At 44.7% G+C, this 25,144-nt stretch overlaps 1 long non-coding RNA gene across 1 annotated transcript; it reads right to left on the bottom strand.

The window, feature by feature from the left end:
• Positions 1-7,065: 7,065 nt before the first annotated feature.
• On the bottom strand, positions 7,066-23,958 carry LOC119625186 (uncharacterized). The gene is made up of 3 exons (XR_005241276.2): positions 23,338-23,958; positions 11,346-11,467; positions 7,066-7,413 (listed from the first exon to the last, which is right to left on the bottom strand). It is a non-coding gene; the product is annotated as an uncharacterized lncRNA (long non-coding RNA).
• Between the last annotated feature and the right edge of the window lie 1,186 nt (positions 23,959-25,144).

Below are 25,144 nucleotides of genomic sequence, written 5' to 3'. Positions count from 1 at the left end.
AAAGTTCAGTTTTAAACATTGGCAAATCAAATAAGAAGGAAGCCCATTTCCTTATGGCACAGCTCAGTACTCAATAAGAGATCCAGGATGAAAACCAAGAATCTTCATTCCCAGCTCTACAGGAAAAAAATTTACACGATTTATGCAAAACTTCAAAGGAAGCCCCTCCCTCCACACACCTCCCATTTGTGTGGGTGTTTCCTTCATCCCCCTACCACCAGCGTGGGTTTTTAGGTGAGTATAATTGTGCTTTTGTCTTGGACTTGGCTCACCCCACTACACTCAACTCCCAGAGCCCCTGGCCTGGAGCCCAGGGTGGGGCTTTGCCCTTGGTACTGTAAACAATCATAATTACCTTTACAAACTTAAAAAAAAAAAATTTTCAAGGCCAAGAATATAGAGCATGCTATAACCCCTTGTGCACAAATCTGTTAGAATGTGCGTGGTGTCTCCCTCATAAAATGGCCAAAGGGAAAAGAAAATCAGCAGCTCTAAGCGTCCCCATGGGCCTCTCTGGGCCTGGGAGTTCTCTGCTTCCAGCTTGTAGTGGTAACAGCAGTACAAGTGAAAGGGATAAATATTAAAGCAGAACTTAAAGAGATCTTCTCACCATTCACGCAGCTTCTGTGAACTGGATGGAAACAGAGGCATGGTGCAGATATGCCTGCCCTAGACTCCGAAAGGAAAGAGGTGCATCTCATGACTTCGGCTGTAGCATGTCTGAGGCTACTCCTTACAGTATCTCTGTCTGGTTGACAGCACCTATTGTTCTGATGAAGTTGACATGCATCCAAGCATCTGCCTCATTTAGATTACCACCATGGTGCCAAGGCTATGATTCCCACATAATCTTGGTAGTTTATTTCATGCACAATCACTAGCAGGTGTGATCTATGTCTAAGAGCAAAACAATTCATGAAAATTCAAAGTTTTTAAATTCAATCACTTTTGGCCACACAGTTTCATCAAGATTCATACAAAAGGTTTGATTTATCAATGAGATGGATTGTTTTCCAGGCCACAGAGTTCCTTTGATTATTTTACTGCCAGGTTAACAGGGGTGAGTATGGAGACCTGAACATCTAGACAGATGCCTTCAACCTAGCATGGACTCATGTCAAAGGCCACGTCAAAGCCAAAGACACAGAATGGGGAGCTCCCTGGCTGGGCAAGCGTGATGATTTTACTAAGCCTCTCTAAGGAAGTGTCAGAGTTGTGTACATGTCATTTTTTCCATTCAGAAGCCAAAACACTGCTCCATGGCTGTGAGTTATTGAGCTCATGCTCTGTGTTTGTGTTAGGGTATGTTTTGGGCATGTTCATCGTCAAGAACGTTCATCTGTAGTGTTCCTTGTGCTGAGAGAAGGTGATTTACAATGCAGCTACCAGAAAGAGGAGCCATGGGATCCACAATGCCAACACTTCATTAACAAGCTCTTGGTTGGGTACTGTGGCTCACACCTGTAATCCCAACACGTTGGGAAGCCAAGACAGGAGGATCACTTGAGGTCAGGAGTTTGAAGCCAGCCTGGGCAATATACAGAGACCCCCATCCCTACAAAAATTAAATTACAAATAAAGTAAATTAGCTGGGCATGGTGGTACATGCCTGTAGTCCCAGCTACTGAGGGGGCTGAGGTGGGAGGGTCACTTGAACTTGGGAGGTCAAGGCTGCAGTGAGCCCTGATTGCATCACTGCACTCTAACCTGGGCAACACAGCAAGACCCTGTCTCTAAAAATAAAAGTTATATATATATATATTTTTTTTAAAGCAAGCTCTTTGCCTTGCCTCAGGACCCTGCTGAGGAGCACCCCCACCCCCTCACCCCCACCCACCCACAGCTCTGGGGCCTTCCCTTGAAGTGCTAGCTTAAAATCACCAGTTACCGACTTCCCTTCTCTCCCTAGGAGGGCTCAGTGTTTAGGAGGTTATTGCTCCCTTGTGCTTAGCTTCTTTCCAAATGGTTAACTCTTCTGAGAGCTATTCCTGTAGCACTCCTGCTTCTTCCTTTGATAAAGATTGCCCACATCCCGGTGTAATCTCCCAGTCATCCCTCCAGCAACACTCCCTCAAGACTGCCAGAGAGACAGCAGTCTCCCTACAGTCCTCTGTCTGGTCTCCACACAAATGCAACCACTTGGGTGGGGGACTCCCCAGTGGCAAATGTCCTTGCACACAACTATGAAAAGTAACCCAGGTGAGATGTAGTGGGAGTCCTGGGGCAAACACAACCAAACCAGCTCAGGACCAGTGAAGCTGCTCAGTTCTCTGTCTTTGGAGGTTTTTAAACTAGGCTGCACACTGGCGTTTCCTCCCTACTGCTTGTCTACCACCTAAAATAACTTGTTTAATGTTAATAATAAAACAAAAGCTGAGGGCATAAAGGGATTGGTTTTCTAGAACAGGTAACTTAAGACTTATTCAACACCCAGAGTTCAACTTGTAACGCATCCCATTCCAGAGGCGCGTTCGTCACATGCCGTCTCCATCTATCTATTGATTAAAAAAATAAGATGTGTCCCAGCCTTGGCTTCAAAGCTGGAGAGACCTAGCAATATATTTTTTTAAACTTTTTCTCTGACATCGTGTCGTTCCTTCCTTTGTTGCAGGTGGCATTAGTTTGAAGTACAGTTCCCATGCCTTTGGGCTGAATGGCTTAGAACCTACAGAGGGGTATGAACTGTTTTCTAAACCATGAGACTTGTCTCTTTGGCTCATCTAGGTGAAAAAAGGGTTAAGTCCTCTGGGTAAAACATTGTCAATCACTAGTGGCTGCCACCAAGATGAAAAACAAGTTGCACCTGTACACAGGCAATTTAAGAGATTCTGGTCAGCTATTTTTCTCTGGTGCTTTGTTCTGCCAGCTGCCTCTGTGCTTTGGATGCAGGTGGAAGCATGGACTTTGCTATCTATAAAAAAATTTAATGGTGAAGATCAACTTCCGCTTCACCTCCCCAGGGATCAAAGTTTTGGGGCTTTTTTTTTTTCTTTTTCCTGAAAGACTGGTAGAGCAACGCCTAGACAATGGGCAAGTTGTTGAGGCTCCCCTTCTCCCCACACAAGTAGCAGGAGCTCTTTGACAGATTCTATTTTTTTTTCTTCCCAATTTGAAGGAAATAAAGGAAACGTGGAGATGCATGTCAAGCATTTGCCAAAAGGAGGACTGGAGAATGACAGCTGGGAGCCTGGGCCGCCATCGCAGCCTGGGCGCGTAGGGCAGGTGGCAACAACGTGGACAGGACAGGCTCTGTGCCTGTGAGTGTGAGGCACACACTTACTATACAGCATCCTCTGTGGAAGAGAGGGTGTCACACAAGTTATATGCATGGTCAGATGACTCTCCATGACACAATGGATGACCACTAAGGTGCGTAGGAAGAAGCTTAAAAATCTGATGCTCTGGCTTAACAAGACACTCTAAGTAAATGTGCCTCACCAATGACATCATCAAAGTTTGTGAACTCATTCAACAAATGAGTACAAAAAGATTTATCATCTGTCATGTACCAGGCACTACATTAGTTATTGGACTAATGGTGACTATTACGGGCTGAATTACGTGTCCTCTGAAATTCACATACTGAAGCCCTAACCCCTAGAACCTCAGAATGCCACTGTATCTGGAGACAAGACCTTTAGAAATGTGATTACGGCCCAGGCACAGTGGCTCAGCGCTTAGTGAGGCCAAGGCAAGAGGATCACGTGAGGCCAAGAGTTTAAAACCAGCCTAGGCAACACAGTGAGACCCTGTCTCTGCAAAAAATTTAAAAATTAGCCAGTGTTGTGATGCCCACCTGTAGTCCCAGCTACTCAGGAGGTTGGAGTGGGAACCCACTTGAGCCCAGGAGTTCAAGGTTGCAGTGAGCCATAATTGCACCACTGCACTTCAGTCTGGGTAACAGAGCAAGACCATGTCTCTAAAATAATAATAATAATAAAATTTTTAAGGCGATTAAATTAAAATAAAGTTGTTAGCACAGGCCCTAATCCAACTGACTGGTGTCCTTTTAAGCAGAGGAAATTTTACAGACAAAAACACTCAAGGGCTCATGCACTGAGGAAAGACTATGTGAGGACACAGAAAGAAGGCAGCCACCTGCAAGCCATGGAGAGAGGCCTCAGCACAAATCAAACCAGCCAACACCTTGATCTTGGCCTTGCAGCCCCCAGAACTATGAGAACTATGAGAAAATAGATTTCTGTTGCTTAGGCCACTTAATGTGTGATATTTTATGAGGTAGTCCTAGCAAACCAATAGAACAGTGAACAAGGCAAGGTCCTTGTTCTTGCTAAACTTAAAATCTATTAAAGAACTCAAAATCTCGTGCCCACATAAGCAAAGGAGAAAGGGAGGTGACTAAAGACACTTGTAAACACTACTAAGACAGCCAGAGTTGGTAAGAGAAGCAGGCCCAGGACTTCCAGCTAATCTTTGGACATATTTTATCATGGGGCATGTGGCCATTACCCAGGATATTTGAATCAAGGGTTAAACAGTATTATCACTGTGCTTCAACACAAGAAAGCAAGAAATCCTGTCCTGATCATGTGAGGGGGAGGGAGGAAATCTAGCAGATCTGACCTAAAAGGGCAAATGGAAAAGAACTGTGTGGCTCAATGCACATCACAAATGTGTGGGCTTCAACATGACCACTAGAAGCAAAGGAAATTTGTATATTTTTATAATCACCACACAGGTGCTTATTTTAGATTGTTTTCTTGAAAGTTGTTAGTTATTTCTTTTTAACCTCACTACCCTATAGACTGACTCCCTCAAAGGAAGCGTAACGTAAGATAAAAATATAGAAGTTTCTATTTGGAGCTCAACAGGTTAAAACAGAGCTGAAAATAGCTCCTGGGCATGTCTTAGGGTTGGCTGACTGTTTAATCCGCTGATATGTAAGAGAAATTGACGTGTTCTCGTCTGAATAGCCACTGTATCTATCATGAAGCTTACTGTCCTTGAGATTTTTCAGCATGGTTTGCGCTTTGTGTTCCCAAAGAAAAATACGAAGCTCTTCTATGCCGACCAGATAAACTATGATGAAGTGTGTAATTCCTGTTGTGTGGCTGGTATGCTCCATGCATGATTCAGATATTGAGATTCTGTCCAGACAGGCGAGGACCCCTGCGTGTATAGGCAAGGAGAGGGGTAGGGTCTCCAGTCAAGGGAGAAGCCACTTATTGGAACAGTTATAAAAGTTCCACCAAACCCCAGAGGGAGGTGTGGAGGCCTCAGGCAGGAACCCAGGATGAGCCCTGAGTGGAAAGGCCCTATGCTGGTGGCAGGGTTCAAATCTTTTCCTTGGGTTGCCAGATAAAATACAAGACTCCCAGTCAAATTTGAATTTCAGATAAACAGCAAATCATTTTTAAGATAAATATGCCTCATGCCACATCTGGAACTTGCAATATTTGGGACATACTTATATCAAAGAATTCTGTGTTACTTACACGAAATTCAAATTTTAACTGAGTGCCCTATACTTTGATTTGTTAAATCCGGTGATCTTTTCTTAATGGTGAATACCCATTTCAGTGTGAAAGGGAAGTAAGATTTGTTCCCTATTTGTGAAGATGGGCCTAGGGCTGAGTCAGGTTGTCTGTAAAAGTGTACTCATCTTTCGGGTTCTTTCTGCATAGTATGGAGGACCAAGGCCAGAAGATTATAGAAAGATGAGAAAACCAGACAGCAGAAACCTGACAGCTTTTATTCCTCATGCATGCTCTTGGCTTAGCCATCTTTTCCACTCCCTTCGCGTTTAAAGAAGTCTTCCTAAATTCCCAGGCCATCTCAGCCGTGCGAAGGTGGCAAACCTAAGGAAAGCCTCCCAGACAGGAAGGGCTGGCTGGCCTCACTTTGGCGGGAGCATTAAAGTGAATCGTAGTCCCCCAGGGGACAGCAAGTGTTGAAATAAAAAAGACAAAGTCAGAGCCATTTGGCCAGACAGTCCTTCCTGCCTGGGAGGCTCTGGGACTTGTTTTATGGAAGGAGGAAAATACTTCTCCCAAGTGTGAAGAAATCATCCAAAATGCAAAGGCTCTCTGGTCCCGCAGTAGCCAGTCCCTCCACCTTCAGCCAAGGGATTCCTTACTTCATCAACCAGTACTTACAGAGGACCTGCCGTGTGCCAAATACTGTGCCGCTGCTGGAAACACAACGAATAGGCATCACCTTCACCCCAAAGAGCTTCTGTCTCCCGGGAGGTCCCGATGCTGCTCTTCGTAGACTCGGCCCGGGCCTGGGCCTTGCCATCCAGCTCCCCCTCCACTGTCTCACAGAGACTCATTCAGTGACTGCCCATTACACATCAGCATGGAGAACGGCTATGGCCTGCCCATGTGTGTCCCCTGCAGATTCACATGTTGAAATCCTAAGCCCAGGGCGATGATATTAGGGGGCAGGGTCTTTGGGAGGTGATAAGGTCGTAAAGGTGGGGCCCCCATAAATGGGATGAGTGCCCTTAGAAAAGAGGCTCGAGAGAACCCTCACTCCTTCCACCACATTTGTACACCATTAGAAGATACCATCTAGGAATCAGGAAGCAGGCCCTCACCAAACGACAAATCTGCTGGCACCCAGCTTCCAGAATGGGTAGGAAAAGAAATCTGTATTTCTAAGTTGCCCAGCCTATGGTATTTTAGCCTGAATAGACTAAGAGAGGAAGAAGTTGTTCATCACAGACATTTGTCCTGGGCTCAGGCTCCCCTTCAGTAACTTGTCATATAAGCCTGGAGCTCTTTCCTTTCATTCCAGCGGGTCACACACAAGACAGCTCAGTGTTCCCTCATACCTAGACCATCTGTGATGCTGGGATGGGAGTCCTGGCATATTCAAGGTGAGTGGTCGTGTCAGGCAGCACCTACTCCCTGTACCTCCATCACACTGCCCTGTTTCACTGACCCAGCTGCACACATCACTACCTGGGACTGTTCCCTTTATTTGCATGTGTGTGTGTTTGTCACACCTCTCTGAATCAGATTGAAAACATCATGGAAGAAGCCATCTCAGCTTTCTTTCACTATTGTTTCTCCAAAGCCTACAATAGTACCTGACACAGGACACACTTAATAAACATGCATTTAATGAATGAACAAGCAAGCAAATAACCAAATTACTTGTCCCAGGCAACCAATGTGTGAAATACACAAGGTGGATCTCATGCACTGGAACAGAGCTGCATGTGGGAGATCAGGGAACTGCATCTTCCAAAGACGACGAGCACGTGCTCCGTTTTCTCGTGGAGATATCTGGTACCGTGGCACGTGCTCCATTTTCTCGTGGAGATATCTGGTACTGTGGCATGTGCGTCGTTTTCTCATGGAGATATCTGGTACTGTATCTGTCGTCCTTATCGCGGTCACCCACACGGGAACCTGGGAACCAGCTTAGCCTCCTCCTTCTCTCCTTCTGTATGAAGCATATTGTTACCCAGTATTGTTACTTCTATCTCCACCTCGGTAGAGCTAGCAGACTGACCCTTCACCTCTGTCACCTCCTCCCAGTGTATTAGTCAGGGTTCTTCCAGGAAACAGAACCAAAGAGGAGAGATAGAGATAGAGATAGGGATAGAGACAATAGAGACGGAGACAGCAATAGAAATAGAGACAAAGATTTACTTTCAGGAACTGGCTCACACAGTGGTGGGAATAGACAGTTTGCAGGGCAAACTGGAAAGTCCAACAAGAGCTGATGTTGTCTTGAGCCAGAAGGCAGTCTGGAGGCAGAGTTCCTACCTCTCAGGAGTGAGGGGAACCTTGGTTTTTCTATGAAACCCTTCCACTGATTAAATGAGGCCACTCACACTAGGAACGGTCAGCTGCTTTACTCAAAGATTTAAATGTCAGTCACATCTAAAAAATACCAGCTGGCATGGTAGCCCATGCCTGTAATACCAACGCTTTGAGAGGTCGAGGCTGGAGGATTTTTTGAGACCAGGAGTTCAAGACCAGCCTAGGCAACACAGCAAGACTCCTATCTCTACAAAAAATGAAGAAACTAGACGATTGTGGTGACTCACACCTGTAGTCCTAGCTACTTGGGAGGGTGAGGCAGGAGGATTGCCTGAGCCCAGGAATTCCAGGCTGCAGTGAGTTATGACAGTGACATGACACTCAAACCTGGGTGACAGAGAGAGACTGTTTCAAAAAAAACTTGTTATTTTTCTTATAAAATAAAATATTGATTTAAAATATCTCACAGCAACATCTGGAATGGTGTTTGACCAAACAGCTGGATTCTACAGCCCTAGCCAGGTTGACAGGGATGGCTTTTGTAGATGATGCTATCTTCATCCCAGCCTCTTCCATGGTGCTGTCAGTACCACAGAGGATGAAAAGCTAAACACGGTATTTCTAAGACTCCCTTGTAACTGGAATTCTTAATAGGGCCAGGTCTAGGATGAGGCAAGCAAGGCACCCCAGGCACAAAATTTAAGGGGCATCAAAAAACTCAGTAATCAAGATAAGTACTCTTAATGCAGTATTTTGAAAAATTAAAAAGTGGCTCGGCCGGGCGCGGTGACTCATGCCTGTAATCCCAGCACTTTGGGAGGCCGAGGCGGGCGGATCACGAGGTCAGGAGATCGAGACCATCTTGACCAACATGGTGAAACCCCATCTCTACTAAAAATACAAAAAATTAGCTGGGCGTGGTGGTGGGCGCCTGTAGTCCCAGTTGCTCAGGAGGCTGAGGCAGGAGAATGGCGTGAACCCGGGAGGCAGAGCTTGCAGTGAGCGGAGATCACGCCATTGCACTCCATCCTGGGCTACAGAACGAGACTCCATCTCAAAAAAAAAAAAAAAAAAGTGGCTGTGTGCAGTGGCTCAGCACTCTGGCAGATGGAGGCAGACAGATTGCTTGAGCCCAGTTTTTTAGTTCAAGACCAGCCTGGCAACACGGTAAAACCCCGTCTCTATAAAAAAAATACAAAAAAATTAGCTGGAAATGATGGTGTGTGCCTGTAGTCCCAGCTACTTGACAGGCTGAAGTGGGAGAATCACCTGAGGTTGGGAAGTCAAAGCTGCAGTGAGCCATGATTGAGTCACTGTACTCTAGCCTGGATGACAGAGCCAGACCCTGTCAAAAAAAGAAAAATAGATAAAAAGTAATGCAGTATTACTGACATTTCCTTTTGCCTCTGACTCCAATATGGCTTGGCAGGGCAGGGTTCTTAATGGATTTAAGATCCCCCATAAGAAGCACTTGTGTGGAATCTGAAGGGCAGGATGAAGTGGAAGAGATCTTTCTCTGCTGGTTTCTGCTGGCAAGCACAATGGTGCTCCCGTGTCCAGTCACTGCTGCAATGGGGGCTGCGAGGCGGGGGCTGGGCTCTTCACATTTTGCTGTTGCAGATGGAGCAGCCTAGTAAAGCTCTCCAGATAGTACTTGCAGTGACCGCAGCACCTGCCACAGCGAGGGTGGGTTCTTTCAGAAACCTATTGTGCTAAAAGTGGTCTCTTGATTCCCCCACTGTTGAGTCAGGGGTGCAGTTCCCAGGAGGGTCATTCTGCAATGTTGTTCATTCCTAGAGGTCAGCCCAGAGCCCATTTCTCTTGCCCTTCCAAAGAAGTGTAAAAACGCCCAATTTCCTACATTACACCCCTTTCTGGTTGACATCCCTAGAGAGGTCTCTGTTGACCAGTGTCATCACATCTCTCATGTTCATCCCATCCTTTCAAGCCCCACCATCCTGCTCTTATTCAGGTCCCCGTTAATCTCTCCCCTCCTCTCTGTGACATGGCTTCCAGATGACTATACACTCACCCTCTTTACACTTTTTTTTTTTTTTCATTCTCCATATCCAGATAGAATCTCTTCTTCTCTGGTGGCTTCCACTCTATGATGTAGATTCACCCTGTTCCCAAGGATTTAGATAACATTATTGTGCCCTGTAGAATGTCCAGTGTCAAAAATTCAATATGGAAAGTTTACAGAATTTCTTTAAATGCTCAGGGAGCTTACATTCATTTCCCACCATCTATCTCCAGGGAATTCTTCATTTCTTGATTTCCCACATTCTGCATTTTCTCACGAGGCATTTTTGTGTGTAGAAGATCTGACTAAATAGTTTGGGGCAAAGCAACCTCTTTTTTTAAAAGTCTTACATCTTCTCTGCCTTCTTCCACTCTCACTTGTTTACTCTTCTCTCTCAGAAAGAAAAACATCCCTCAATTTTCTGATTTTCTAGTGTTCTTCATTTCTTCCACCTTCTCCTTATGGGCCTTATCCTAGCTTTCCACATACAATTGGCCAATGAATGTTTTCTTCCTGAAAAGTCACATTATGTCCCTCAGAAGGCTTCTGCTAGAGCTCAGGTTGGGAACATGAGCTGGCAAGAGCTAAATTACTCTAAAGAATTGGATCAAGACACTAAGAGTTCATGAAAACAGTCTGGGAGAAGAGGTGAGAAAGACATGGGCAAGGAGAGGAGCCAGGAGAGTGGCTAGAAGCCAGGACACTCCATGAGGTGGTTAGGACAGTGAGAATTCCCAGGGAGGTGATAGAAGAACTTTCAACAACAACAACAACAAAAAGTCTGATGTTCAATTAAAGTGCTGTGGAGGGAGAACTGTGTTGTGTTTAGGTGCATGGGCTCTGGCTCATTCACTGTGTTCTGGCTCGTTGATTATGGTGTTCCTTGTTTGTTTGTTTGTTTGAGACGGAGTCTCATTCTGCGCCTAGGCTAGAGTGAAATGAAACAATCTTAGCTCACTGCAACCTCCACCTCCCGGGTTCAAGCGATCCTCCCACCTCAGTCTAGCTACTAGCTGTGACTATAGGCATGTGCCACCATTCCCAACTAATTTTTGTATTTTTAAGACATACGGGGTTTCACTATGTTGGCCAGGCTGGTCTTGAACTCCTGACTTCAAATGATCCACCTGCCTTGGCCTCCCAAAGTGCTGGGATTACAGGCATAAGCCACTGCCTGACTTGACAGTGTTCAAAATTCACCTCTATCATTAACTTGCTCTGTGATTAGCAAGCTGTTCAATCTCTTAAGCTTCATTTCTTTTTTGTAAAACAGGATAATAACTGTTAAAAAGAAAAAGCCTATTTCTAATGACTATTGCAGGATTAAATAATATGTGAAAAGCTCCTGGCAAAAGAAATCAATTTCCTGGAAGTGTTAGCTATGATGATGACTTATACAATGACTTTGAGCAGATGCTGTTACTGCTACCATGTAAATTGCCATTGTCTCTCCAAACTTACATTAAAATTCTGTGGGCTTGTAAAAAAAATACGTAAAATATTAAAATAATTGAATTCCCTGTTCTGGATGAGGCAAGGATGAAGGGCACATGAATTCACAAGGGCAAGTGAATTCGTAAACTGACCTGATACAGCAGAAGCGATTGCTCTTCGGCACAACGTGCAAGCTTGTTGAGGAGGAGCTGAAATCTGGGAGAGAGACTTTCCCGAGGGTAGGGATGGAGGACTGAGCCAACTGCACCCAGATCTGAAAGAGCAGGGAGAATGCTGGTGATAACTGAGTTCACGGTCCTTCAAGCAGCCGTCAGATGGCTACTGCACAGCCAACAGCTTCTCCCTCCCCACTTCCTGTGGTTGTCTCTGGCAGGCGTGCAGTGTTGAGGATTCTGAAACCATGTCCCAGTTCAGTCTGAGCTTGGATGACCTAACTGATTAAGGACCCTGACATGACTCAGAAGTGTTTTATGTCAGGGGTCGGCAAATGATGGCCCCAGAGCGAAATCCAGGCCACAACCTGTTTTTGTGCGACCCACAAGCTAAGAATGCTTTTTCCATTTTCAAATGCTTGCAGGAAAATTTAATAAGAATATTATAGGCTGGGCACGGTGGCTTACGCCTGTAATCCCAGCACCTTGGGAGGCCGAGGCGGGCGAATCACGAGGTCAGGAGATCGAGACCATCCTGGCTAACACGGTGAAATCCCGTCTCTACTAAAAATACAAAAAATTAGCCGGGCGTGGTGGCGGGCGCCTGTAGTCCCAGCTACTCGGGAGGCTGAGGCAGGAGAATGGCGTGAACCCGGGAGGCAGAGCTTGCAGTGAGTCGAGATAGCGCCACCACACTCCAGCCTGGGTGACAGAGCGAGACTCCATCTCAAAAAAAAAAAAAAGAATATTATTGCATGACACATGAAAACAATATAAAATGCAAACTGTACCAGTACAGTTTAAAGTTTTTAAATTGATCAATTTAAAGTTTTTAAATTGATCAATTTTAAAAGTTGTGGGAAAAAATTGTTTTGCTCTTGTTATACAAGTAACTACATAATATCCTTGATTGTGTTTCTTGATTATGTTTCTTGGCCCAGAAAGCTTGAAATACTTACTATCTTGCTCTTTACAGAGAAAGACCAACCAACCTTGTTTCATGTTATGCAAAGGAGTCACCGCACGATGTCTTCTCAACCTTACGGGTGCACTCTCTATTTTAAACTTGACTTTATCCTATACAAATTGCGGGTGGGAGCCCAAAGAGGTCTATGGATTGATTTCCCTTCTTTTGGTAGAAAAATCCTTTTTAAAATTATCCCTTAGTAACAAGGACATTAATAAGTCAATAAGGTAAGCCTGATTGATTAGCTTTTTTCTTTTATCAAATACTAAAAATGAGTCAGTAAGTAGCTCTCATTGTCTCCTGCTTTAGAGACCAAAGGATAAGACAGGCCCACAGCCATGCTAATGATATCACTTTCGTAGTGTTTCTTCTGTTTTCATGGTGACTGTCAAGTTCTACTTTGCCTAATTTTTATTTTTTTATTTAAAAAAATTTTCTTCTCTGCCCATGACCACCCACCTCACTTCCGTGACTAATTGCAGACACCTGCTTTCTCAGTAAGATGTGGGATTTGGGCATAATTTATCTGCTAGAGATTGGAGAAGTGCCCTCAAGTCCATGGCCTTGCCTGTGGTCCCCAGCTCTGGGAAGGGGGACACCTTCTCTTCTCCTTCCAGTAGGCTCCTCTGGTGTCTCTCCCCCAGAAAAGCTAGGTGAACTTTGAATTTTTTCAATGTAATAATTTCCCCCCATAATTACATTATAATATCAATGGAGCTTATCTCATTGCAGATTGATCTTCAATTGGCACCGACTCTTAAAACTTTCTCTTTCTCAGTCCCACCCTCTGTCAAGTGCTGCAGTTAAGGACATGAGGAAGAGGATGAAATGCATCAGAGCTTTACTGGAGATGCCTTTTAAAAAGAAGCTCATGAAGATTCTTTTAGGGTAGAGAAAAATCCTTTGCAAAGTGAATAATAATACCATAGTTATATTTTCTGCCAATTTTGGTTTTCTTCAGAAGAAACAGAAACAGTATTCCTCCTTTTCTGAAAACTTCTTTCCTGAAGGCTATTTAATCATCCAGCAACCATTTACTTGATTTTGCCTAATTGGTTTTACAGAAGCAATAAAGCTCTTTGTGAGGAGTCAAACAATAGAGTTATAAAGAAAATCACCCTTCCTCTCCTTCCTCCAACCTCACTCACTGGGTCAATCAAGGATTTCTTTCATATGTTTCTCTACATTCAGATACGCAGAAGCAAATGTAAAGAGTTCTTTTTCTACCTTTTACAAAAAAAAAAAGGTACATTGTAAATATCACCCTGAAATTATCATCAGTATGTGTGGAGCTAAATCATTCTTGGTAGTTGCCTGCTATTCCATTATTCCATTGTACAGCTGTTGAGATCCCTGCTGATAGACTTTTTTTTTTTTTTTTTTTTTGAGACAAGAGTCTCTCTTTGTTGCCCAGGCTGGAGTGCAGTGGTGCGATCTTGGCTCACTGCAACCTCTACCTCCTGGTTCAAGTGATTCTCCTGCCTCAACCTCCTGAGTAGCTGGGATTACAGGCATGTGCCACCACGCCTAGCTAATTTTTTGTATTTTTAGTAGACATAAAGTTTCACCATGTTGACCAGGCTAGTCTCGAATTCCTGGCCTCGAGTGATCTGCCTACTTTAGCGTCCCAAAGTGCTGGGATTACAGGTGTGAGCCACTGCATCCAGCCCCTGATCGACTTTCAATTTGATAAAGATTTACTTTGTACCAAATACATACTAGACACTTCAACAGATTGTGGAGAGAGAAAAATGAACAGCTCATCACCTTTCATGACAGCAAGGTCCTGTGGGGAAGATAAAATAAATGATTGGATGTGGACACCAGGTGTGACAATGAGGGCACAATTGCACAGCAGAGGGACAGAGAACATAGAGGGGGATTCAGAATCATCTGGGGATGAGTCCAACACACAGGAGAGAGGGTGCAGGCACAGGGAACAGCACATGCAAAGCCAAGGAGGCTGCAGGAGCTGGTCATGCTCAGGAAACTGGCTGAAGCACCATGCCCATGCAGGTGCTGCTGAAAAGCCCAGAGGGGTAGGTGGGCACAGAAGTCAGTGGACTGGTATACCAAACTAGAGAGTCAGGACACGTCCAGTGGGCTGAGAGTAAAGAGGGACATGCAAGTGTTTAAAGCAAGGCGTATTAGTCCATTCTCATGCTGCTAATAAAGACATACCCGAGACAGGGTAGTTTATAAAGGAAAGAAGTTTAATGGACTCACAGTTCCACATGGCTGGGGAGGCCTCACAATCATAGTGGAAGATGAAGGAAGGGCAAAGGGAGGTCTTACAAAGGGCAGCCAGCAAGTGAGAGCATGTGCAGGGAAACGCTCATTTACCAAACCATCAGATGTCGTGGGAATTATTCACTATTATAAGAACAGCACGGGAAAGACCTCCCCCCATGATTCAATAACCTCCCACCAGGTCCTTCCCATGATGCGTGGGAATTACAGGAGCTACAGTTCAAGACGAGATTTGGGTGGGGTGACAGTCAAACCATACCACAGGGCAATCAGATCCTGTTTTTAAAGGATATCTGGAGGGCATCTGGAAATGAAACTTGTGAGGAAAGCATTATCTAATCACGGGAGGATACTGGACCCAGGCGGGGCAGTGAGGGAAGAATGAAGGGGAGGTGGTGATGGGAACTAGCCTTCTGAGGTGAACCTGGTAAGACTTGTGGGCAGACTGAGAGGAGTGGTGATGCAGGAGGACATCTAGGTTAGCAACCAACCAGGTGTACCCAATGAAGGACACGCAGGAGGAGGGCAGATGTGCCCAGGAGAGGTGAAGACTTCCATTTTGCACATGTGGAGTTTGAGTTGCCTGTGGAACATCTTGGGCTCTTTGAACATTTTTTCAGATGTGAGGTGATGATGGCCTTCCTAAAGTACCTTCCTTTCATTCTGTGATAGGTTTTCCTCCTTCACAGAGAAAATGGAATACAGTGATGCAGTAGGGTTCCAATCATGACTGCTATCTCAGGAGATGGGAGCAACACAGCAGCCAGCGACTCTGCTACAGGAGCAGTGCCTCTGAGTTCACAGGGGCCTCCTCCCGCTGACAAACTAAAACCATGACCGTCTGGGTAGATCAGTAAGTAAATGACATCCTTCCTTAGGGCTGAGGCCACATCAGAGGGTGTGGCTAGAGAGTGGAGGTGGCGGGAATCCCATCAGTTAAGCACTTGTGTACAGGTCCCATCAGCAGCAGCTCTCGGAGCAGCCTGTCCTCAATGAGCATCTCTTTGAGAGTGACCACTATCACTAATGACCTCCTTGTTGCCTAATCCAGCATACATTATCATCCCACATCTTCAGTCAGCAAACAGTATAGAACACTCCCCTCTGTGCCAAGCATACTGAACTGCCAGAGACATCATAATGAGCAAGACTTGCTTTCAAGGTGCTCTCGGGCCAGTTGGGAAGTCTGAAACTGACAACCCCCTTTCAGTGATAAATTCCCTTACTGCAAGATGACTGCTTCAAGACTGATAGGTACAAAATATAGCAGTGTGACAAAGGAAAAGTTACACTGGTGTTACATGGAGCAAAAGGTGGAAAAGATTCTCCTGGGATAAGCACGAGTCCATCTACAAGATGGCCTAGGCTCTCATTAGAATATTCTGCCAGAGATATTTGAACCAAAGTGACTCCATCTTGAATAGGAACTGGGTGAAATGAAGATGAGACCTGCCGGGCTACATTCCCAGGAGTTTAAGTGTTTTTAGCCACAGGATGAGATAGGAAGTTCGCAGGACTGGTATCCCAAGATACAGGTCAGTCGTAAAGACCCTACTGATAAAACAGGATGCAGTAAAGAAGCTGGACAAAACCAAGAATACCATGAAAGTGACCGGGTCGTCCTCACTGGTCATTACATGATAATTATAATGCATTAGCATGCTAAAAGACACTCCCACCAGTGCCATCACAGTTTACAGATGCCATGGTAACAACTGGAACTTACTCTACGTGGCTTAAGAAGGGGAAGAATCCTCAGCTGGAGGGGTATCTCCACCCCTTTCCCAGAAAACTCACGAATAATCTATCATTTGTTTAGCATATGATCAAAAAATAACCATAAAAATAACCAACCAGCAGCCTTCGGGGATGCTCTGCCTATGGAATAGCCATCCTTTGTTTCTTTACTTCTCGAATAAACCTGCTTTTGCTTTACTCTGTGGACGTGCCCAGAATTCTCTATTGTGCAAGATCCAAGAACTCTCTCTTGGGGTCTGGGTAGGGACCCCCTTTCCAGTAACACTTCCACAGAGAAGAAGGCCCTGGTTCCCAGACACTGTCAGGGAATCAGCTGTAGCAGAATCATCTGGAGAGCTTTTGAGAGTCAGTCCCGGCAAGAAAGATATTTGCAATTTTAAAAATCTGACAATATAGAGAAAATGACAGAATTTGTTTTCAGAGAATGCTTTCTTTAGGAAATGCATGCTAATAATATTTCTTAGATACAAACCTCAGAGGGGCTTGGCTGGAGGGGGAGCTTGAGGCCAAAAGTGCAAAGCTGCTCTGAAAAATGAAGGGTGTGGTTGGACATGGGGAAAATCAGATGCAGGAAAGAAGCCTTCAACTTGGGCATCATCTGGGTGGTTCCCAGAGGAAGATGGAGATGATTTTTGGGTTGCAGAGAAAGGGAAAGAACTTGAAACTGGAGTAGAGGACAGGAGATAAGAGGGGAAGAAGAGGCAGGGGGCAGATAAGGTCAGGGTATCAGGACAGCAACAACCAGGTGCTAACTTGTCTGATGGTGGGAAGGGCCAAGTCACGCAGGAGCAGTGGTGTCTGGTATGGAATATTAAGTTGTTTCCTATTGCTGTCTTTCATCATTAGGTCATTAGTTAAGCTTTACACCACTGCTCAGTGTCAGCATTAGTTAAGCTTTATACCTTAAGGTCTTCAGTTAAGTTTTATGCCAGGTTATTAGCGAAGCTCTATATCGCTGCTCAGTGACAGCATGGTGGTGGTGATGTCCTGGGGAATGGAGAGGGTAAAGTGATGCAAAGACAGACATTGAGACCTCCAAACTGATCAAGGAAAAAGTTGAGGGCAGGAGGTCTCAGCTGGTATAACAGGAAAAAGAAAAAAGGAAAACCGAACTATCGCTCCTCTCCTTTAACCCAGGATTCCTCAGAGGCAATTCAGGAGGGAAATGGAATTCCTCTGGAAATACACATCATGGAAGCTTGAGTTCTTTTGTGTGGCCGGAGTTGTATCTCTGATTCCAAAAAGGTAAAAGACTTTAAAAGTAAACTACAAATACAGATTTTCTTTCTGTGTCCTGTCTGTCCCTGAGAATTCTGTTTGCAAAGGTTTGGGGTGGGGTTGCGTCCAGGTGGTTCTGATGTGCGGTCAGGGTTGAGGACCACTGCCATAAGTCATGGGGCCACGGGAATTTCAAGGAGAGGGTTTTTGTTTGAGAGTGCCCACTTTGGTGGCAGGGTGGTGGCAGGTTGACGAGGCACAGAAGGAGCCCGGGTCTTGAGAACTGACGGGGCCTGCCATATGGGGCCCTCCCAAGGAGGCTTCCTGTGTGTGCAAGGTACCACAGCCCCACCATCCAGCAATGTATTACGTACCACTGTCTTCCTCTGAGTGCGCATTCTCCGTAGCAGCAGAATGACAGTCACTTGTCATTCCACTACCTGATCTGGAGGAAGAGAAAAACCAGCAGTGTTTGTCTTTACTCAGGATGCCATCTCTGGAAGACAGGGACTGAGCCAAGGGCATGGACCTAGGATTTGACTCCCAGCTTTGGAATCCTGCTAACTTCTGGTTTCCACATCTCATCGAAAAGTCAGGAAGCGGCTAAAGCAAATACTGCCTTTCGCATTAGACCTAAGTGCAGCTGGAGCTTCAAAGGAGAAGCTTAGTTTCCTTCCCCAGTTGGAATGCTCCAATATTTCCCTACTTTTCAATAAAATGCTGAAAAGAAATTCCAGTGCTGCTATGCTTACAAATGCGATATTTAAAATGTGTATTTAATTAAAGTTGAGAATAGACAAACCCCTTTAGGGGCTTTCTTTCCTTAGAAATGTATCCTGTGTTCTCATTTTGAGGGACAAAACGTAACAAGTACTGGGCATAATAAAAAGAATTGCCTCTAAACCTACACAGCCTTCACTCCCCACACCTCCCTTTTGAATGTAAATGTGGGCAATACCAGGAAATGAGCCGGGCACAATATTTGCGCTAGGTCCTCATATCTCCACTCTCCTATTTGGAGTCTTAGGTAAACATGCCCCCAGCCAGAGAGCCAGCCCTGTGCGAACCCTGCAGCCTCTTCAATAAAGCACCTCCTCGGAATTCTGATTCACATCTCTCAAATCCATTGTAATCCTTCACAGTCAGAAAACAAAAGCCACTGTACTGAGCTTAAAATAGTAAGTGCCTTACACTGAAAACACCTTTAATATCTAACTCTACTAAACATCGGGAGAGAATGCTTATTTCGGGAGTCATCTCACTTGTTCATGGGCATTTAATGCATAAATCTCAAGTATACATTATGATATGTTATTATATGAAAAGTATACAGTATAGGTCGTGCACACAGGAATGCAGTACTGTTACTAGTATATAATCCTTCTGCTGTAGTACGAAGTAATGTAAGTCCTGCACACAAATGCACGCCTCACAATACGGAGTGTTACACATCATGCTAACATGTGTACTATTCATAACTCTATACCATTCAAAATGCTAATTGTCACTTTTTTTTCAAAGTCCAAGCATTTGTTTTGGAAGAATAAGGCCAAAGCTCACATTGTTCTAACTGTATGGCCAGCTGCTGGCTTTACCACAATGAGACGCATTGTTGGGTAAATGGAGTCCCTCAGGTGAATGTAATTATGCAAATCCTTCCCTAACTACCAGCACTCTCTTGGCCCTCCCCGCTGGCCGCCCACCACTGGGAACACTGTCAGATCGCATTACCGGAGGGCTCACTTGTTTGCTGGGAGTATCCTCCCCGCATTCTCCGGAAAAGAACCTGCTGCGGGCCCTGTCCCCGTAAGGCCTGTGGGCCCACTCGGGACCTCACCAGAAGACCAAGCTTTTTTCACCAGCTGACACATTTCTTCACTATATCTCGAGCATTGGAAAACATGCCTTTTAATTCCCTAAGGTGGTGTCTACCACCCCTTGTTCAACGGCAGGCCTGCACAAAGATGTTTCTAACGCCAGAGGCAAGAGAGAGGGAATGAATGAGGCTCCTTCACTGAAGCCCCTGGAAATGATGTAGACACACAGTCAAGTATCATTCACACACACACACACACACACACACACTTCTTCATTCACTCCAGAACAATCTTAAGCGGTTATGCAATCACGCATTTTAGCACCCCTCATCCACGACATGAGAACACGGGTGACATGACTTATTTATTGACATAACTATAGACATACTTAGAAATAGGGAACCTGGACAAAAAAACTCTCTCGAAAATCCCCACCCCGTTTAATTTACATGGGTCACTCGTGTGTGGGGGTCATTTTTTTCCCACAGTTTTGGTGATTTCCCACAGTTACCAAAATAGAACTCCGCCTAGAGTGAGCCCTGCATAAATGTGGAGGGAATGCCCTACTTAAACTAACTTTTGTTTACCTTCTAGAACCAGCTCAACCAAATAAGAAACTTACCTTAGTTATTGTCAGGCCTCTGAGCCCAAGCCTATCTCCCTTCACTGACTCTCTTTTCGGACTCAGCCTGCCTGCACCCAGGTGAAATAAACAGCTTTGTTGCTCACACGAAGCCTGTTTGGCGGTCTCTTCACACGGACGTGCGTGACAATTATTATCTGTGTTATTAGTGAGTAATACTTCATTTCTCAACATTTTGTAAATTGCACTTTGCGGTTTAACCTATTGACAAGAGAGTTTGAATGAAAAGTAAAATATCAAGACAGTGAACCAAACAATACTTCTCTGAAGAAAATAAAGTAGCCAAAAGAGGTTAAAAACACAGAACCGTGAATACAAAATTCATTTACTTTAACTCTAACTCAGCCTTGATAGCAAGATGATTCCTGAAGAATGAGATATTTTAAATCCCAACACTATAAAATCTGTAAAAACGTCAGAGAAGGTATGAGTGAGACTAAGCCTTGGTTAGCAGAAGGAAAGGAGAGGAAAGAGATCAAACCTACTGGAAAAGAACTTTCTTCTTTCAGAGCTGAGCCCAGACACGATGGCAGTAAGAAAGAAGGAGCCTCACTTGTTCCTTTCGCTGTTCGATTATTGTGGATGGAATCAGAGGAAATGGGAAGGTCTGTGGGAGGAAGTGAATAGGGTGCTTTGTCTTTTTAAGCTTTTTCTGGATCCTGCAGTTTTACTTTAACAAAAGAAAAAGGGATCTGGGCCCTGGTAATAAAATATAGGTTTGCATAACCTTTCATCTTAATTCAAGAGCCCCTAGGTTGAGGTGTACAAAGTAAGAATAAATTTATGTATTGTAACCAACCGCAACTCTACTCAAGATTTGTAAAAGAGTGTCTGTCGCATGTAGAAAATATAGAACAGACTTTCTAACTAAACTGTTTCCTCACATCCTGATTATAATATTTAAATTTTTTCATTATTTCTAGCTATTGTTTAGTTCGTTCTGTTGGCAATAAACCGTGCCAGGCATTTTACTCATGGGATCATCTTTATTCTTCAAAGCAATCACATCAGTTGGAATTATTATTATTATTATTATTATTTTGAGATGGAATTTAGCTCTTGTTGCCCAGGCTGGAGTGCAATGGCACGATCTCAGCTCATTGCAACCTCTGCCTCCCAGGTTCGAGGGATTCTCCTGCCTCAGCCTCCTGAGTAGCTGGGATTACAGGCATGCGCCACCATGCCCGGCTAATTTTGTATTTTTAGTAGAGACGGGGTTTCTCCATGTTGGTCAGGCTGATCTCGAACTCCCGACCTCAGGTGATCCGCCCACCTCAGCCTCCCAAAGTACTGGGATTACAGGGGTAAGCCACCACGCCCGGCTAGGTGGAATTATTGTCTTCATTTTACTGAAGAGGACACTGAGGCCCATCTACATTGAGAAAGGAACAAGAAAGTATATGGGTCTGCTACAAAGCAGGTCCCACAGTGGAGCAGATCTCGGGGTCTCCTGCCCTTTGTGGCCTCTTCTCTGATACTCTCCTCTGGAAAGTTGGCCTGAATAAGTCCACACAAGGAGTCTGGAGCCTGGAAGGCCCAAGTCAGCTGTCAAGGTCGCCAGTGAAGGCAGAAACTCATCAGCCCTCACTGAAGAAGTCACCAGTAAAGGCTGCTGACACATCATGGGCACATCCTCTGGTCACTCCTGGGAAACTGAACTTCTTTTGTCTAAAATACAAATTGTATCCACGTGAACCTAAAGATTTCTTAAGTTTCTGAATTTTCTTTAGTGTCATGATTCCATCTGGAAATTGTTCTCATTTCTTGGAAGTACCTGCTTGTTGTGAGATGTTTACATTATGGGAGAAGAGGAGAAAATTTAAATACAGTAGTCCACCTTATCCTTGGTGGATTATGTCCCAAGCCCCACAGTGTGTATCTGAAACCCTGGATAGCACAAACCCTGTATATACTCTTTCTTTTTATACATACATACCCATGAGAAAGTCTAATGTATAAATTAGGCATAGTAAGAGATTAACAATAATAACTAATAATAAAATAGAACAATTATAACAATAGACTGTAATAAAAGTTATGTGAATGTAATCTCTCTCTCAAAACATCTTATTGTGAATACTGAATCTCAAAAAGTAAAACTGTGGGTAACAGGGGACTACGGTAATGCAGACAAATATTTTCTAAATAATATTTCCTCAGTGAGGCAGATAAAGAATTGTGTCTGATATTCTACATAAAAAACAAAATTTTGCATCTTTTTGACTGATTGGGTTGTAAGGGAGAAAACCCAATCTTTTTCTCACCCATCACTAGGTCCGTGACTGAGTCACTTGTCAGAGGCGTTTGAACCAGAGCAACTCTATCTTGAACAGGAGCTGGGTAAAACGAAGCTGAGGCCTACTGGGCTGCATTCCCAGATGATTAGGCATTCTAAATCACAGGATGAGATACGAGTTCAGCACAAGATATAGGTCATAAAGACCTTGCTGATAAAATAGGTTGCAGTGAAGAAGTCAGCCAAAACCCAGCAAAACCAAGATGGCGACTAGAGTGACCTCTCTTCGTCCTCACTGCTACACTCCCACTAGCACCATGACAGTTTACAAATGCCATGACAACATAAGAAAGTTACCCTATATGGTCTAACAAAGGGAGGCATGAATAATCCACCCCTTGTTTAGCATATTATCAAGAAATAATCATAAAAATGGGCAACCAGCAGCCCTCGGGTCTGCTCTGTGTATGGTGTAGCAATTGTTTTATTCCTCTACTTTCTTAATAAGCTTGCTTTCACTTTATGGACTTGCCCTGAATTCTTTCTTGAGTAAGATCCAACAACCCTCCTTGGCATCTGGATCCAGACCCCTTTACCCTAACACACCTATAGCAAAAGACAGATTAACAAGAAAAAGAGCAAATTTATTTAATATCACAACCCAAACAAATGTTTTCTCCTGCTGGCCTGAATTGAGACAGGAAGCACTAGGAGAAATTTTTACCCCGTCTTTTTTTTTTTTTTTTTTTTTGGAGACAAAGTCTTGCTCTGTCACCCAGGCTGTTGCTTACTACAACCTCCACCTCCCAGGTTCAGGCGATTCTCATGCCTCAGCCTCCCAGGTAGCTGGGATTACAGGTGTGAGCCACCATGCCCAGCTAATTTTGTATTTCTAGTAGAGATAGGGTTTTACCATGTTGGTTAGGCTGGTCTTGAACTCCTGACCTCAGGTAATCCACTTGCCTTGGCCTCCCAAAGTGCTGGGATTACATGGGTGAGCCACCGCACCCGGGCTTACCTCCTGTCTTGACTGGGCATTACAGATAGAGATGCGGAGAGCTGACCTAGGTGAGAATTCCTACCTTCTGCTGGCTTTTTGTCGGTTGTCTCAGGATCCTTTCTGCAGGCTTCAGAGGGAGTGTGATGTCTCCATTGCCCCGTGTTGGGCACCAGAAACTGTAGAGGAGAACAAGTAATATCTTTTCATCACATCAAGATTCAAGGTTGAGGCCCTACACAGAAGACAGATTAACAAGAGAGAAGCATACGAATTAATTTTTGTTTTGTTTTGTTTTGTTTTTTTGAGACGGAGTCTCGCTCTGTCACCCAGGCTGGAATGCAGTGGCCAGATCTCAGCTCACTGCAAGCTCCGTCTCCCGGGTTCATGCCATTCTCCTGCCTCAGCCTCCCGAGTAGCTGGGACTACAGGTGCCCGCCACCTCGCCCAGCTAGTTTTTTGTATTTTTTAGTAGACACGGGGTTTTACTGTGTTAGCCAGGGTGGTCTTGATTTCCTGCCCTCGTGATCTGCCCACCTTGGCCTCCCAAAGTGCTGGGGTTACAGGCTTGAGCCACCGCGCCCAGTCACGAGTTTATTTAATGTAAGTTTTATGTTATACTGGAGACTTCAGAAATAAAGACACAAGGAGACAGGGAAACCTGTGTATTTTTATGTTAAGTTTGATGAAGAAGTGGATCCTTGTGGAGAAGTGAGATTGGACAAAAGGGTTATGATCAAATGGTGATAAACGGGGGCAAACTTAGCAAGGGCTGCTTGTTCAGATTCTTCTCCACATCCTTGTGTCTTTCCCTTTGGGATAGGACAGCATCCCTGGAATAAGAGTTTTATGACCTGCTACAGAGAGAAGAGTGTGGGGAGGTGAGGGAGGCTTTCCTGCTTCTGCTGTTTTCTCAAGTGCCAAGCAAGGTACCGTATCTAGGAGAGCATGTCCTGAACCCTGTCATTGTGTTATACATACGTTTTAAATTATCTGCGGCCTCAGCACAGTATTAAGAGTCAGGATTCTTGTCTTGTTCCAGTTTACTGCTCATATCAGTGTCTAAAAGGGAATAAATTCTTTTTTTTTTTTTTTTTTTTTTTGAGATGGAGTCTGGCTTTGTCACCCAGGCTGGAGTGCAGTGGCACAATCTCTGCTCACTGCAAGCTCCGCCTCCTGGGTTCACACCATTCTCCTGCCTCAGCCTGCTGAGTAGCTGGGACTACAGGCACCTGCCACCACGCCCGGCTAATTTTTTTTGTATTTTTAGCAGAGACGGGGTTTCACCATGTTAGCCAGGATGGTCTCGATCTCCTGACCTCGTGATCCACCCACCTCGGCCTCCCAAAGTGCTGGGATTACAGATGTGAGCCACTGCCCTGACCTTTTTTTTTTTTTTTTTTTCCTTAAACAATGTCTTGCTGTGTCACCCAGGCTGGAATGCAGTGGCCCAATCACGGCTCACCTGGGTCAACCTGGGCTCAAGTGATCCTCCTACCTCAGTCTCCCAAGTAGCTGGGATCACAGCTGTGAACCATTGCATCCAGCTAATTTATTTATTTTTTTGTAGAGATGGGTCTCCCTGTGCTGCCTAGGCTGATCTCAAACTCCCATACTCAAGCAATCCTCCTGCCTCAGCCTCCCAATGTGCTGGGATTACAGATATCAGCTGCTGCACCCAGCTGAAGTGGGTCTTGGTCTATTTACCAAGACCCAAATTATATTAGCTATACAATATAAAACAGTAAACAAGCTGTCAGTCTGAAGCCAGAACTGTACTAGAAGTATTTTAAAGGCCCATATTCCTTATATAAAATGCAGATTGCAGTAACACCTTGCTAACTAACAACCACAGCTTCCTCTAAGTGTCCCTTCCCAGCCTCTCCACCGCA

Source organism: Chlorocebus sabaeus, chromosome 13 (genome assembly GCF_047675955.1).
Source record: "Chlorocebus sabaeus isolate Y175 chromosome 13, mChlSab1.0.hap1, whole genome shotgun sequence".
NCBI classification, from domain to species: Eukaryota; Metazoa; Chordata; class Mammalia; order Primates; family Cercopithecidae; genus Chlorocebus; species Chlorocebus sabaeus.
Note: the sequence above shows the minus strand (reverse complement) of the source record. Positions and strands in the feature narration are given on the sequence as shown.